Below are 14,351 nucleotides of genomic sequence, written 5' to 3' on the forward strand. Positions count from 1 at the left end.
ATTCAATGTTGAAGAGGCTTGCCATACACTCACATTCACCAACACTGAGGAACGTGTGCATGAAGAGCAGCCCAGACCTGAGTTTAATGTGTTTAACCGTACGATCATGAAGAAACCTGCACTCACTGAGCATCCTGGGAAAGAGGAGGATTCTCACGGTCACATTAACACGTTTAGTTTACAGACTCTGACAGAAACGCACCTTCATCATCTTCTTCATCATCGTGGAGACGGACTGGTCTCTCGTGAACTCTGTACAGTAACTGGAGGATTTCTGTTGGTTTTGATACTGTTCTTTTGTTTCAGCGTTTGTGAGTCAGGGCCGACCGAGAGGAACAAACCGGCTCGGCGCTCTGGATTAAAGAAGATTTGCCTGTATATTACTTTTTTTTATTTTTACGTAGTCTTGGTGAAATTTCATAGAAGAAAAGTGCACTGAAAAAATGTTGTAGGTGAAAATAGGCCGAACATTAAAATTGAGAAATGAATGAAAAACCAGAACAAAAAAAGAAAACTGCTGTTGGTTAATGTTCACTGTGTTTTATACAGTACCTAAATTTTTGTTCACTTTGAACATTTTTACGTAACATTTCAGAACGTATTGTCTAAAGAGATGTAATTTTTTTGGAGTTCTTGAGCTGCATTAATAAACAGACTGGGTTGAAGCGCTGCGCTGTGTGTTCTGATGTTTGATCGGACAGCGTGTGAACTCCTGCTCCTCCGAGATCCTGAGACGAGAACCTCCAGCAGAACCGCAGAACCACGTCCTACACAGAGACATGACCACACATACCCTTACAAACCAGAACTGAGATTCATACATCGTCTGAAAGATGAAGAAATAAGCTTTCCGTTGATCTATGGTTTGTTAGGAGGACAAGACGCTTCTAGAAACCTTCCTGCGCAGCTCCAGTACTGTTAGAAGAGTTAGGCTCAGATCTCTGGCTGCTGTCAAACAAACATCTCACTTATTATTACAATTAATGGCCAAATGATTGTTAGGAAATGTAAACTAATATTTCCTTCTGAAACATTAGAGGAAAATATAGAAATAACTGACTTCAAACCATTTTCAGCTGCTGGAAATACTAGTGTTCTCATCATTTAGGACAGCACTGTATGACGTGAATATATATCTTTAAGTCAAATATATGGAGGACAAATATATTTGAAATGCTTTTAAATTATATAGAATATTCAAATATATGCAATTGTTAAAGATGATTTGAGAAGTGTCCAAAAGGACTGACAGTTTTCAGGGGAAACAGAAACTCACTTCTCCTGACTCTCTCCTGATTTGATGCAGATCCTCCAGACGCTGAGCTCAGGGTCTCGATCGGAGCTGTTCCAGCTCAAGATGTTCCTGACACGACTCATCCAGCTGGACCAGACCAGATCTCCCTTCCAGACCAGTCTCACGGAGCGGAGCCGGCCCAGATCCGAGGCCACGGCCAGCAGAGATGAGAAGGACTTCAGAGCGCCGGTTTCCTGATGCCTGCAGACGCCACAACAACTCAGTCATATCTCCACGCACTGCACTGGATTCTCCATCAATCATGTTTTAGAGTCTCAAATCTGATCCTCAGGATCTTTTGAGGAGCTTTACTTTCACTGTTCCTCAGCGGAGGAATGATCTTCACAAGCCTCCAGAACATCTCACATCTTCTGAGGAGCCTTGATTTCTTCAGCTCTCCATCACTGTGTTATATGTGCGGATCATTTACATCTCAACACATCACTGGAGATATAGAGCACAGACTCATGTTTACATCAGTTTATATCAGTATCTGCTTTACTGAAGATGAACAACTCGTTCACGAGTGAAGAACCGGTTGCATCGGTGTTCGGATCACCAGTAGTTCTTTTGGTAAGTTCGATTCAATAAACCGGTTGAAGAAAACGGTTCACCGGTTCTTTTGCACTCGACGTAATGGTGTCATTGGCGATGATGGCTCTTGATTCAAGCCTTCGGTTTACCCGCGCTCATAACATTAGCACAGAATCAGTTCAGAATCAATCACCAAAAGAATCAGTTCAGTTCAGACGCTCTGTGTGTCGGTCTGCTTCACGCTGAATCACACATGCGCAGTATCATCAGCTCCTCGGTTCTCGAATCGGACGCGTCTGACAGAAACGGTTCTTCACTCATGAACGAGTGACTCTATTGTTCGTTATCTGGCTCGGCTCGGTGTTCATCTTCACAGCAGTTCAGTCAGTGTACTGTTTGAGTACATGCATTACTCCGGGATATTGGTTTGTTTTAACTCAGAGGGAGTGTCAGCCACATTAAACAAGTTAACAGCTTAAGTCATCTGTGGATAAATGCGTATTAGAGATGCGAACCGTTTAAAACGATTCAGTTCGATTTGGTGAACTGAATGATTCGTTCATGAACCGGATATCACAGACTGCTTTGTTTTGAACTCTCTCTCACACAGACATGGAAGAGAAGACGATGCTGAATAAAGTTGTCGTTTTTGATATTTTTGGACCAAAATGTATTTTCGATGCTTCAGAATATTCTAACGGACCCTCTGATGTCACATGGACTACTTTGATGATGTTTTTCTTCCCTTTCTGGACATGGACAGTAGACCGTACACACAGCTTCAATGGAGGGACTGAGAGCTCTCGGACTAAATCTGAAATATCTTAAACTGTGTTCTGAAGATAAACGGAGGTCACACGGGTTTGGAACGACATCAGGGTGAGTTATTAATGACATAATTATGATTATTGGGTGAACTATCCCTTTAAGTCATGGTTCTCCTCAAGTGTTTTACATCCAAATGAGAGCAAAACAGAAACCATTGTGTCTGGGTCTTCGAGAGCCCCCAAGATCTGGACTCCTGCAGAAAACTGTTTGAGAGAAATCTGGGTGTTACCTTTCACTCAAGTTCGATAAACAGATATATTCAGTAGTCAAATCCAGTTTCTTCCAATTAAGATTGCTATCAAAAGCCAAGATTTTTTGTCATTTCAAGAGTAAGAGAGAGTGATTCATGCTTTTGTGTCCTCACGACTCCATTATTGTCATTCTGTTTATATGGGATTATTCCACAGATTTGATCATTTCTCTCCTGTATTATGCTTTTAAAGCTCTAAGTGGAACGGCTCCTGAATTCCTGAGTGATCTTTTAAGCCCAAATATATCTGCTAGACCGTTAAGATCTTCTGAGAAAAGAGTGTCGATGGTGTTGAAGGGCCTTTTCAGTGGTTGGGCCAAAACTGTGGAATATTCTCCAAGTTTCCCACTGATTAGTTCCTTCAAGAATCCACATGTTAAAACTTACCTTTTTTAAGGTCATATAATTTTCCTTATAAACTGTTTATTTTATGACTTTTTAGCAAGGTGTGTACAGCACAGTGCTCAACTACTGTTATTTTATTGTGCTTTATAAATACATTTAGATTGATTTAGAATTTCATGAGAAAACACCCAATAAATTGTGGGTATCATAGCTACAAGAATGATTTTGGTTTTATTAGGCTGACCAAATGTGCCATTTTCAGAAGACATGTCCTGGCAAGGATTTCTATATTGCCTAAAATATCCACTTTTTGGTTTTGTTTGCCCTGTATGTATGACAAAGTACGGTGAGAGCTCTAGAGAGCAGACGGGTTCTTGTGTTTGTGAATCGCTCTCACGGTACTCTGATGTCAGACACAGATCGATGTGTTCAGTGCTGCTTCAAGTCAACACTAATATGTTCACGTATTTGCATCGCTTTGACCGTCCTCTGTTGATCCCACCTCCTTACACACCACAATTCGTTTGGTCACCCTATTTTTATTAATAATAAAACAATGGCTAATTTTAGGAGGGTAACATGGAATCTCAGAGAGAATATTAGATGCTTTGTTATTAGTTAAATTACTACCAACATCAAAACACATTATTCATTTCAACAGACAAAAACGTTTCACAGGATTATGAATGTACCTAAAAGTGATGCACAGGCTTCCTCTTTTTCTATTCTCTGTACCGGACGGCTGATGTCTTTTAGGGGTATATTTGTCCATGAATAATGATCATTTGCATTCAGCCGCAAACATGAGGAGTGAGGAGGGAGAAGTGTGTTTCAGACTTTTAAATGATGTTTTTTGTGTGTATGTGTATATATATATAGATATATAGGTCCTATATATATGTAATTTAAATCTGTCCATTAGCTCTTGTGTCTTGTGTGTAGTTATCTCTGTGACTCACAGGTTTATGGGTAGCTCTGGGCTCTCTCCTCCGATGCCGTGGAGTGTGACGGACAGCGAGGACTCGAGCGGCTCGATCAGGTTCTTCAGCAGGACTCTGATCTGATAGTGAAACACTGAGAGAGAGAATCAGCTTCTTTCTGCTGTGTGAACACATTCACCGACACACACACACACACTGACCTCTGCTCTCACACACACACACACACACACACACACACACACACACACACCTCTGTTCTCTCTCTCACACACAAACACACACATGTTCACACACACACACTGACCTCTGCTCTCTCTCTCACACACACACACACACACACCTCTGTTCTCTCTCTCACACACACACACACACACACACACACCTCTGTTCTCTCTCTCACACACAAACACACACATGTTCACACACACACACTGACCTCTGCTCTCTCTCTCACACACACACACACACCTCTGCTCTCTCTCTCACACACACACAAACATACACATGTTCACACACACACACTGACCTCTGCTCTCTCTCACACACACACACTGACCTCTGCTCTCACACACACACACACACCTCTGTTCTCTCTCTCACACACACACACACACACACACACACACCTCTGTCCTCTCTCTCACACACACACACACACACCTCTGTCCTCTCTCTCACACACACACAAACACACATGTTCACACACACACACACACACACTGACCTCTGCTCTCACACACACACACACACACACACACACACACCTCTGTTCTCTCTCTCACACACACACAAACACACACGTTCACACACACACACACTGACCTCTGCTCTCACACACACACACACACACACACCTCTGTTCTCTCTCTCACACACACACAAACACACACACACTGACCTCTGCTCTCACACACACACACACATACACCTCTGTTCTCTCTCTCACACACACACAAACACACTCACACACACACACTGACCTCTGCTCTCACACACACACACACACACACTGACCTCTGCTCTCTCTCACACAGACACACACACACTGACCTCTGCTCTCTCTCACACACACACAAACACACACATGTTCACACACACACACACACTGACCTCTGCTCTCTCTCACACACACACACTGACCTCTGCTCTCTCTCACACACACACACAAACACACACGTTCACACACACACACTGACCTCTGCTCTCTCTCACACACACACAAACACACACATGTTCACACACACACACACACTGACCTCTGCTCTCTCTCACACACACACACTGACCTCTGCTCTCTCTCACACACACACACAAACACACACATGTTCACACACACACACTGACCTCTGCTCTCTCTCACACACACACAAACACACACATGTTCACACACACACACTGACCTCTGCTCTCTCTCACACACACACACTGACCTCTGCTCTCTCTCACACACACACACACACACAAACACACACATGTTCACACACACACACTGACCTCTGCTCTCTCTCACACACACACACACACACACACTGACCTCTGCTCTCTCTCACACACACACACTGACCTCTGCTCTCTCTCACACACACACACTGACCTCTGCTCTCTCTCACACACACACACAAACACACACATGTTCACACACACACACACTGACCTCTGCTCTCTCTCACACACACACACTGACCTCTGCTCTCTCTCACACACACACACACACACACACAAACACACACATGTTCACACACACACACTGACCTCTGCTCTCTCTCTCACACACACACACACACACACACTGACCTCTGCTCTCTCTCACACACACACACAAACACACACATGTTCACACACACACACACTGACCTCTGCTCTCTCTCACACACACACACACACACACACCTCTGTTCTCTCTCTCACACACACACACACACACACACCTCTGTAGGGCGGCTGGGGTGTGGTTCTGAGGTACAGGCCTGTAGCGCTCCTCCCTGGTCGATCGTGCCGCACATCTAAGCCCAGTGTGTTACAGCGCAGCTTCTTGCAGTCCAGACACAGGCCTCTGCTGAAGGCGCTGTCGTCACGGCAACGGTAGCCTATTAAGGGCTGGCTGGCGTTGATGAGGGAGTCGGTGAAGAGTTTTACGGCACGCTCATGGGCACATTTAATGGTCTTGGGAACTCCTGTAAGACAGAGCGTCTGTGTGAGCAGGTGAGGCGCTGCTTCGCTCTATTTTTAATCATTGGGTGTGTGTAAATATGCACTTGGCAGACATATTTCAGTTGAGTTTGCTGTTTCACATAAGTGCAATGTATAATTAAGAGTGTGTGCCATTAAAAATGTTAAAGCACAGACAGTAAGTACATTTTATTTATATAGCACATTAAACATAACAAAGCTATTGAAAGTCCTGAACAATGTCAAATAAAATTAAAAGAGAAAAGGAAACACAGAAAAGGAACGAGGGACATATAAAAGAGGTGTAAAAACTGGAGGCTTGAAAGCAATGACTGAGGAAGACCTGAGTACAGTGAATTACAGTAATCTAAACGAGAAGTGATAAAAGCATGAATAATATTCTCCAAATGATGAAAAGACAAAAACTATTTAAATTTGGAGATGACCCATAGTTGATAAAAACTATTCCTAACCCATAATTGATAAAAAATTATCCCCTAACCCTAACAGAATTAATTTGTCTGGACAAACATAATTCTGAGTCTATGATAACGCCCAGGTTTCTAACCTGTGAAGAAATGGCAGGAAAATAATTTGCCCAGCTCCTTAATAATATGCTTTCTTATTTTGGGGGGACCAAAAGCAATAATTTTTGTTTTGTTCTCATTGAGTTGGACAAAGTTATTTGATAACCATATTTTTATTTCTGAAATACATTCCAGCAATGAATTCCAGCTTTTGGGGCAGCTGTGGCCTAATGGTTAGAAACTTGGACTAGTTACCCAAAGGTCACAGGTTTGAGTCTCGGTGCCAGCAGAAGTTGTAGGTGTGAGGGAGTGAATGAACAGTGCTCTCTTCCTCCCTCAATACTCATGACTGAAGTGCCCTTGAGCAAGGCACTGAATAGATGAAAAGAAATGAAAAGAACCATTGTGCTTCCTGATAATATCCCCCAGAGGGTCTATATATAACTTAAAAAGAAGCGGTCCCAGAATAGAGCCCTGAGGTACTCCACTAATTATTGGGGCAGATAATGAGGAAAACTTACAAAAATACCTATCTGTGAGATATGAGCTGAACCATCGTAAGGCTGTGCCCCTGATACTGAACAGATGTTCTAAACGGCAAATAAGAACATTATGATCCATGGTATCAAAGGCAGCTGTAAGATCCAGTAGAATCAATACTGCATTTTTACCGGCATCAACTGCAACCAAAACATAATTTAATGCTTTAAGCAAAGCAGACTCTGTACTCTGATAAGTAGTGAAACCAGATTGGAAAGGTTCTAATAAATTAGCTGTATTTAAGAATGTGATCAGCTGTAACTCTTCAACTTTATCCAAAAGCTTTGACAAAAATGATAACTTTGAGACAGGCCAAAGATTGTTAAAGCAACTTTCATCCAAACCTTGTTTCTTGAGCAAAGGCTGAACAACCGCTTGCTTAAAGCAGTTCAGAACCACACCAGTGTCCAAAGATGAGTTAATCAACACTTGAACACTGGGGACAATTACTGGAAAAGCTGCTTTTATGATCACGGAAGGAACAACATCCAGTGAGGAGTTAGTAGACTTTTTTCATTTTGTTAACGAGATAAAAATGGACTAGCAGGCGAGTTCATATGGAATTACATTTGTTTCAATAAAAATGAACATAACTTTATAAAACTGAATTTAACTTTTTCAGAAACTATCAAAAATATGCCATTACAAAAGAAGGATAACAATTAAAAGGAAAAAAAATTAAATCAGTCACACAAATTTAACAGGCTCTTCAAATATGATTCATTCTTTGTTAATGTTTTTCAAAGATTCGTTTTTTGCTAATCATGGATTCTTAATGCATTGCCACAGATTTTGCTTATGCTTTGCAGTTTTTCGTTTGGTGTTTGATACAGACCTCTCATGGGGGCGGACTTAACAGTGATCTACTCTGATTGGATAGTGAGCTTTTGATGGACAGGTGCTCTCTGACCGGGAAGTACAGACTATTGGAAATATTGGAAAGATCTCGCGATGATTAAATCTGGTCTCTACCGCAAAAGTTTGTTTTCACAGACAAAGTAAAAAAATTATTTTAAGCTCATACACAGGTTCTACCCTGTAAAGAAGTTTTTACAAAGATTTAAATCTGACATTGATCTCACATGCTCTTTTTGTTTGAGTTCTGAAGAAACTGTACACTTATTTTGGTCATGTCACTATACTCAGAAACTTTGGGATGATATTGGGTGTGTTTGTCAAGTTAAGATTTTGCCAGGCTTCTCAGTACATATGAAAAACATATTTGGGTATTATGACTCTGACCCCACAAACGAAAATAACAGTTTTGTTATTAATTTAACATTTTTTCCTAAACAAATTTCACATTCACAAATGCAAATTCTCCAACTGCAAACCTGTCTTCTCTATTTCTCTAAAAGAAATGGAAAACTATTTGAATGTAATCTCAGTATCTACTAATAAGAAAGCTATAAGGACTGTTTAGATTTGCTCTGCCTTTGATCTCCTTGTGTAATTTTGTTTAGATTTTGGCCCTCATTAGTTCTATTTTATTCCCTTTTTCGTGGTGGATATTATGTGATGCATGTTTATACATTTGTATGTTTTTGTTCTCTGCGTTAATAAAAAAAGAAAAAGAAATAAAAAAGCTCTCGGGGTGATTTGTATGCAATATGTCGTGCCTTGTATTACTAAATATGTAAATAATATTTGACCTTCGATCGTCTCAGTAAAGATGAGCTCTCAGGAGACACGGAGTGACATCGTTTTCCTCCTCCGCTTGTCCTTCAAGGCAGCTTGAAGTAAGCTTGTGTTACTGAAGTAACATCAATACAAGTTTTTCGTTACAGTGTGCTACAGTTTGTTGCAGGTTATTATTGTCATTCAGTAACACAAGCTTACTTCAGGCTGCCTTGAAGGACGAGCTCATCTTTACAGACTGAGACGATCAAAGGTCAAATATTATTTACATATTTAGTAATAAAAATCACAGCGAGAGCTTTCCAATATGCACGCCACTGAGTTGCATCTGTACTTCTCGGTCAGATAGCACCTGTCAATCAAAAGCTCATTATCCAATCAGAGTAGATCACTGTTAACCCCGCCCCCACGAGAGGTTTGTGTCAAAACACCAAATGAAAAACTGGCAACCGTAAGAGAAATCTGTGGCAATGCATTCAGAATCCACGATTAGCGAAAACGAATGGTGTGGTAATCAGTTCTGAAAAATATTTTGATCTAGCTAATTTAACAGCGCTCTTAAACTTAAACAGACACAAGACACAGTAAGACGATCATGCTTCCATCTCCTCTCTGCTTTACAGAGTGAGCGTTTTCAGCCAACCAGTACTACGATTTTATCTTTACTTACAAGTTTCATTTGAAAATGAGCGATAGAATCTAAGATATTAGAAACTTGGTTTCCAGTACAAATATCTAAATATTATTTGTATTCAAGATATATTCACTCGATTACCAAAATGACTTAACATATTAAGTTTTGTTTTTTTGCAAAATGTATCAACCTTATGTATGTTTTTGCTTAAAAAAGTAATAATAATTGTTAGCAGGGCAAGAAAAATAATATTGTTTCCCTTTGAATTCCAATTATTGTTCTTATCCCACTGGCAGATTTTTCATAAGAAAAAATGAACAACATTTCAATATTTTTTTATACATTGCTTAATATCATAAGTAATTTTGCTAATCATGATTCAAGATACTTTAAATATTTGCACTAGAAAATGGGGAAGATAACCATAATAATTTTTTTTATATATGATATTTTCATGTTAACTTCAGTTACAGTTTAGTAATTCTGTTGATATTTGTTGTCATTATTATTACTTTTTGTTGTTTTCAATGCAAGCATGTCTATATAGTTATTATACAGTTTTGTATTAATTTTACTTTTATTTATTTTAGTCATCAAGTTAAACTAGATGAAACTAGCTTTAAAATTATTTTACAAATTTAAATGTTATATTTTAAGTAAAAAAAATAATTGTTTTTAGTTTTAGTTAATATATAACAGTGGTTCATATTCAGTTTATATTTGGTTCATATATGATATAGTTAGTCTGCTGTGCATTGGATTCTTCAGTCGCAAAGACATATTCCTCATTCAGCTGCTTCTGAATCCTCTTTCAAAAACTAAAAAATATGTCTGCGTTTTGAGCAATTAATCCAAAACTCAAGAACACATCCAGTTTGTTTGGGCCTCTTATATAAATAAATGCAAATGAAATGTGTGCATGTTTTGTCCAGCTGTACCTTGCAGGCCGTACTGGAAGACGTTGCTGTAAATGTCCAGCATCTTGCAGCCGGGCTGAAAGGAGCCTCCGTTGGGGTAGAAGTCCACGTGAGCGACGCTCTGCTTTATTCCCACTCCTGGCATGATGCTGGAGCCGGTGAAGGTGTGGACAGCGTCCACGAACTGAGCGTCATCCGGAGACAGTCTGTCAAACGCCGGCAGACCCTCGAAGTGTGGCCCGGCGGATCCAGACCTTCAGCAAACACACAAACACTTCATGTGCTTCGTCCAAACCCAATGATCTGGACTCTGGAAGAATGCAGGCATCTCTCTACCTATCTGAGTCATTTCAATTCCTCTTCATTTGTATAATTAAAACCTCCCAGCTTTCCTCCATGTCTCCACTCTGCGTGTTGTGTGCACCTGTTGTTTATGAGTTTTTTAATACCAGAACAAATAATGGGATGGTTTTTGCCACATTGACTTAGCCACTTACACTTCATGTAGTAACTTCTGTTGTGATTGGTCGCACGCACAGCAACAGATTCAACACATCCACAATGATTCAGGCTTAACAGATATAATGATACAATAATACATAATGATGCTTCTGTTTGGCACACTGTAATTGAGTTTGTTTATCTGTTATGTGACACACTATGTTTCATTTGAAGCACTCTTTAGGGTCATAATGTTCTGTAATTGTATTAATAATGTATTTTTACATAAATTGGTTTTTATTCCAAAAAATATTTTAAATTATGGAATTTTGAATGGGTTTATAGAGACATAAATATGACAAAATGCTCTGATTTAGAATGATTTGTGTAAATCTGAATTATAGTGTGATTTAACAAATCTAATTCCCATCAGCTGAGGTCATATAATTGGACTTCAAACATTCAGCTGTGTATTGTGATGAATTCTGAAGGTAATGCTTTTCTAGCATGGGTGTGCTTGTGGCTCTGATGTTTATGGTTCATGTTCGTCTGAGACAGAGTAACAGTCGCTGAGATAAATATCCAGATCTGTTCAATCCTGTCTGATCACGTGCATGGCTTCATCTTACCGGTAATACGGCCCACTTTCCTCAGCCCTCTGAAATGACTTCCAGCGAATCCGGCCCACATGCGCTCCCAGACTGTAGCCGATCAGATGGACGTCATTCATGGAGAGCTCAGCCACTTCCTGTCGAGGGAGGAAGTATCATCAGGTTCAATCTTAGGTAAAAATATCACAGCCTTTCAGAGTCGCACTGCACTCATTTATAATGTACTCGTTTTTAACATTATTAAAAGTACACACTGACTGGAATACACTTGCTGGTTTGCCATTTAAACGCACATTTTTTGCTTTAATTTATTTTCAATAAATCTAAACCTACTGCTGTTTTCAGTATGGATATAAAAGTCACACAATTTGATATTCAAACTCACATTTGACACTTTTAACTTTGAATAAGACATGGCAGATAATCAGTACCTGAGATTATCATTTCCACAGACTGTTTGCTGTTGTTCCGGCGACTGGTTAGGACAAAAAGATTAACATGGAAAAGATCTCGATATCGCGTATTGTTAGGACATGGTGTTTTACATTGTTATTTATACATTGTTCACAGAGAATTTGTATTCTGAAACGTTTTAGTTGTATGTTCACCTAAAGTTTCTTAAATATAGCTTCTTGTTTCATAATGTTGGGAAAACATTCTAAAGTAACTTTCCAATGTTCTCAAAAATGATACAATGGAATGTTCGCTTGACATTCTAAACATTTTTATTTAGCCTTGTTCAGCCACTTTTGACTGAAGAATTAATATATTATATATATATATATATATATATATATATATATATATATATATATATATATATATATATATTTTTTTTTTTTTTTTTTACCTCATCAGAATGGTCCGAACCTGGTAAAAAGGTTTTGGCATTCCCAATGTATAAAAACACATTGGACATGATTCAAAAACTTTGGATGGTCCTGAAACTAATTTGTCACACTGAATTGTTTGCAGTCAAAAATGGGAGCTAAATTTAGTGAAAACTTTGAATCTGAAAAACTAATTTTTTGAGATGTCAACCTCAAATTTTGAACACAACTTGTTTAGATATATGCCTTTGATTTCCATACATGTTACTGTAATATTAAATTAGTAGCTACATGTAATATTATTTTCATAATAATGAACATTATTTGTCTTTTTTTAGCTTTTTAGCTTTTTCCATAATGCAATAGCAGAATATATAATTTAGAATAGAATAATATATATTGGATGCTTGACCTTGTCCCAGGTTTTACCAACTATGATGACTTTCCCCTTCAGAGAACCCCAGAAATAAGGTTTGTTCTGGATTTGGTTTAACAAATGTTTCCGCTGAAGTCCCTCATTACCTCCAGCCATTTGAGCAGCGCGGCCACGTCCCGCCCCACTGTCTGCTATTCTTGGCTGCGACTGGATACGGCTGAAGTGCCAGCTTCCTCCAATCACTGATGAACACATTGACCCGCTCGAGCCGGAGCTTCAGTGCAGAAGCCAGATTGAAGATCCAGGCTCCATGCGTCCATTCATCTGAGAGCAGGAAAGCTGACGTCCACTTACACTCAATCATGCAGCAAAACAAAGCCAACCACTAAGTGTTTGTCCATTTCCTCCCGTCTGGAGGAACTTCCTGTCTGCTCTACATGTTTATTGACTCATGAACTGAGTTGTAAAGCAGCGATATACACTGTCTAACAGGAAGTAAACACAGATATGATCCCGTTTTGCTTGAGAAACAGCTCTGTGAGCATTAAACAGATTGGTTTCTATAGTAGGAACCTTCATAAAAAGTGCTGGTCTCACTGAGCTCTGATTTTTCTGCAGGCTTTATGAAGGTAGATTTATGTTTATTGAAGACATTTTCTAAAACAATAGAGATGGAAAATCAAATGGAACACTATATAAATCTGAGTCGACTTAATGAGTTGTATTAGCATAAGAATTCAACTTCTAACTAATTTCCTTTAGATTTAAAGCATTTTATGAAAACATCTTAAGTCTTGAATTTCTCTGTTCCCAAATGCTAGAATACTGGAATATCTTCTACTGTTTCTTCTGATCACACTGCATTACAAATATGCAAATATCTGCCGAGGAATCAGAAACAGGAACTTCATTCCCTACTGACAGATATTTAGGGCCCAAGCCCTAAGGGCCCTATTGCTCTTCTGAGGATTATTCTTGTTATTTGTGCTAATCTTGTTCTTGTAAATGTTTCTGGGTTTTAGGATTCTTAGATATTTGTATTCTAAAACAAGACTAAAACTGACAAAGATATTCATTCTATGCAGTGCATGCAAAATGGAATGACGTAACTTTATAAATTTTAAGAGTTTATGCTCTCAACTGAGATCTTAATTTGTGGAGGGGTGAATTGAGACTTCTTAAGAGCCACATGTTGTTTCTCTCACCGTCCAGCCGTGTATAATCAGCACCAGTGGGTCACTGTGGGTTGTAAGCACATCTGTGGAGAGTTTCTGACCGGAACGGGACCACGGCGCAAGTCTCCTCAAACACACTGCCCTCATGATACAGATGGAAGCTGGACTTTAGCACCGTCTTTACTGGAGGAGTCTCTGCTAAAATTAAACCCAGATGTGTAATTTCAGAGTACGAAGCCCCATCCCGTCACACTGTCCTGCGGCTTTCAGGACTTTCTGTGGCAAACGTTCAAAGAGCTTC

General features: G+C 39.5%; 1 pseudogene; it reads right to left on the minus strand.

Annotated features, from left to right (window-relative positions):
- Positions 1 to 393: 393 nt before the first annotated feature.
- LOC113042798 (hepatic triacylglycerol lipase-like) lies at positions 394 to 13,239 on the minus strand (annotated as a pseudogene).
- Between the last annotated feature and the right edge of the window lie 1,112 nt (positions 13,240 to 14,351).

This window comes from Carassius auratus, chromosome 25 (genome assembly GCF_003368295.1).
Source record: "Carassius auratus strain Wakin chromosome 25, ASM336829v1, whole genome shotgun sequence".
Taxonomy (NCBI): Eukaryota; Metazoa; Chordata; class Actinopteri; order Cypriniformes; family Cyprinidae; genus Carassius; species Carassius auratus.